This window comes from Loxodonta africana, chromosome 17 (assembly GCF_030014295.1).
Source record: "Loxodonta africana isolate mLoxAfr1 chromosome 17, mLoxAfr1.hap2, whole genome shotgun sequence".
Lineage (NCBI taxonomy): Eukaryota > Metazoa > Chordata > Mammalia > Proboscidea > Elephantidae > Loxodonta > Loxodonta africana.
The window spans coordinates 82,212,358-82,216,141 of NC_087358.1; the positions used below are offsets into that span (position 1 = coordinate 82,212,358).

At 41.1% G+C, this 3,784-nt stretch overlaps 1 pseudogene; it reads left to right on the forward strand.

Moving 5' to 3' along the window:
- The first annotated feature begins 1,109 nt into the window (after window positions 1–1,109).
- LOC100658580 (CCR4-NOT transcription complex subunit 11-like) lies at window positions 1,110–2,105 on the forward strand (annotated as a pseudogene).
- Window positions 2,106–3,784: the final 1,679 nt, after the last annotated feature.

Sequence of the window (3,784 nt, forward strand, 5' to 3'; positions counted from 1 at the left end):
AATTCAGCCTATCTGGTGAGGCGGAACAAGCAGAAGGCAGCCTCCCTTTTTTAAGTCCCTCACCCATGGCTCAGAGTTGGGTGCTCATGGAAGAGTTGTCATTTCTACCCAGTCAGCCTTCTTGACTTGGGGGAATGCTCAAAACTTGATCCACATTAACTCTAGTGTGCTGTCTGCTTCTTGTGTAAGTAATAAAAGTCACTTTCCATTTGTTAATGCCCTGGGGACATCCACAGTGTTCAGGCTCTGATGGTAGGATGCGATATCTATGGAGGAATTATTGTAAGCAATCGGTCCCCTATTTCTAGTGCCCTATTAAGAAATCAGAGACAACCTGTGAGTACCTCACAGTTTTGGGACGGTGCAGTGCATATATGTATGTGTATGTTGTTGTTGTTGCTGTTAGGTGCCATCCAGTCAGTTCCAACTCATAGAGACCCTAGGTACTTTATAGAACTAAACACTGCCAGGTTCTGGGCCATCCTCACAATCATTGCTTTGCTGGAGCCCATTGTTTCAGCCACTGTGTCAGTTCATCTTGTTGAAGGTCTTCCTCTTTTTCACTGACCTTCTACTTTGCCAAGTATGATGTCTCCCTCCAGGGACTAATGTCTCCTGATAACATGTCCAAAGTATGCCAGACGTGGTTTTGCCATCCTTGCTTTTAAGGAGCATCCTAGATGTACTTCTTCCAAGACAGATTTGTTCGTTCTTTTGGCAGTCCATGGTATAATCAAAATTCTTCAACGCTACAATTCAAAGGCATCAGTTCTTCTTTGGTCTTCCTTATTCATCATCCAGCTTTCGCATGCATATGAGGTGATTGAAAACACTGTGGCTTGAGTCTCATGCACCTTAGTCTTCAAGGTGACACTTATGCTTTTCAACACTTTAAAGAGGTCTTCTGCAGCAGATTTGCCCAATGCAATGTGTCTTTTGATTTCTTGACTGCTGCTTACATGGATATTGATTGTGGATCCAAGTAAAATGAAATCCTTGACAACTGCTGTCTGCTCTCTGCCAACCCCTTCACTGTCAGTTTTGAGCACCTACTCAACCCTGTGTCACCCACCCGCAGCAGCCAGGGGCCCAACTGGCGGCCATTGTCAGGATTTTTTCCTCCTATGACTCCAACAGGAAAGTTTCTTCTTTCCCAGCTAATGCTGATGCCACCAAGGGAACTCTTCAAAAAGACACCTCATCAGATTGCTTTGATGGGTGTTGGAAACAGGGACCGGTCTGTGGACATAAGTAGGCTTCAGCTAGCTTTAGCCAAGTGCCAGTCAAACCTGCCAACCCAGAGTAAAGCTAGCTTCTCTAGTAGTCTCAGTGACCCAGACCTAGATTCTTCCAATTCTGGGTTTCACAGTTTGGTTGCCTCTCAAATCACAGAAGCTTTAGTCAATGGGCCAAAACCACCTATTGAAAGCCATTTTCAACCAGAGTTTTTCTACCTCCACTCCACATTTGTGAGGATGAGTTGGCGTGTCTAAATCCAACGGAGACTGACCATGCAATTCAATGGGATAAATCAATGTGTGTGAAGAATAGCACTGGTGGAGAGATGAAACAAATAATGGCCAAAGCCTTCAAAAGCCCCTTATCTTCTCCTCAACAAACACAGCTCTTTGGAGAGTTGGGAAAAGATCCCAAACGTGTTTATCATATTGGCCTGACTCCAGCCAAACATCCTGATCTCATGCAAAACTACTCTGTAGTTGCTATAGAAGTGTTGCTGAAATTAATCCAGTCAAGCCAGATAACCGAGTATTTTTCAGTCCTGGTCAATATGAACATGTCCTTACATTCAATGGAAGTTGTAATTCAGCGAACTACAGCTGTTGATCTACCTCTTGAATTTATCCACCTTTATATATCAAGTTGCATCTCTACTTGTGAACAATTTAAGGATCATTTTGTGTGCCTGTTTTTGTCTTCCTCAGTCCTTGATCCGTAACAAAATTAGTAATGTGTAGGACTTGTTTATAGAAGTGCAGGAGTTCTGTATTGAATCCCATGGGATACGAGAAGCTGCTGGCCTTTTCTGGTTGATGAAGACATTGGATACAGGGGAAACCCCTTCTGAGACTAAAATGTCAAAGTAATACCTCATTGGAACCACACCAGTGATTGTTCACCCATACCATGGTTTAATTTTTAAAACTGATAAAACCCTGAGTGGGTTACTTGGTGTAGTGCATATAAACCATATTTTATCTGCTTAAAGCAAGGTTTTACTTTCCTGGATGACTTTTTACCTTTAGACGAAGTTTTGGTAAGAACTTGGAAAAATGTGTTTTTTAGGTGTCTTGTTGATAATTATCCATAGGAGGAATGGTTACCCCGGAAAATAGTTATTGCCAAAGAGCAGATGAGCACTAAAGAGCAAAGAACCTGTTTTTGTTTAAAAGTCATGTTGTAGGCTTCTGATAATTCGTGAATCCAGTTTTCCTGATGTCCCAATGTTAATGTATTTCATGATGGTAAATTAAGATATTCTTAAATTTTTTGGATACTGTCCTTGACGTGACATTAGTCCAGTGTTTTGATCCTCAGGGGACCAAGAGAAATTTGATTCTTAAGCCCAATTGTACAGGTGGGTCTTAACTTCTCATTAAGCACCATCTGAATTAAGGACATACCTGTAACTTTATCCCTTCTTATCTTGGGGATTACTAGACAACAGAGTAAATGTATTCCTTGGGACTCATAAAAACATGGGGACCCTAAGTAAGCTTTTTCTAGGCCAGAATAGCTGGCACAGTTTTCAGGTTTTTTTTTTTCCTCCCTCTCAAGACATTCACTAGTTCTTCTATAATTATTGTTATTAGTAAAAAATAAAACATTTTAGCTTTTTTTTCTTTTCTTTTAAAGGAAAACACTAGTTGGTGCTTTGAGAGGAATACCATTTCAAATATCTTGCTGAATGGGGCTATTAGTACCCTCATGTCTGTGTTAGGGTAAAGGACATGTTTGAGAAGCATTATAGTGAGGTGGTATGGTGTGGACTTTTAGTCTTCATTTAACTCTTGGACAACTGTGCCTTACACTGAAGTTCTTTTTTTAATGGAAAAAAAAAAACTTTATATGTATATATAAGAAGCACTTGTGGTACAGTGGTTAAAGCGTTTGGTTGCTAACCAAAAGGTCAGCGGTTGGAATCCACCAGCCGAACCCACCAGCCGAACCCACCAGCCTCTCCACAGTCTGCCTCTGTAAATATTTGCAGCCTTGGAAACCCTATGGGGCAGTTCTACTCTGTCTTACAGGGTATCTATGAGTCACAATTGACTCAACAGCAATGAGTGTGTGTGTATATATATATATGTAGTCAATCATCTGAATATATATGTAAAACTATATGTCAGGAACAGGTCCTCAGGTAGTGCAAACAGTTAAGTGCTAGACTACTACCCAAAAGATTAAAGGTTTGAACCTATCCTGAGCAGCTTTGGAATTAAAGCCTGGGAATCTGTTTTGAAAAGACCTCAGCCTTGAAAACCCCACAGAGCAGTTCTACTCTGCACACAGGTTGTAGCCATGAGCCAGAATCAACTGGATGGCCACAAACAATGTTATTTATTTATTTATTTATTGCTTAGTATAAAGATCTTAGAAGTTGTAAAGAAAGTTTTTATGCTTTACTATTGCTATATTGGAAACCCTGGTGGCGTAGTGGTTAAGGGCTATGACTGCTAACCGAGAGGTCGGCATTTCAGATCCACCAGGCTCTCCTTGGAAACTCTGTGGGGCAGCTCTACTCTGTCCTATAGGGTCTCTATGA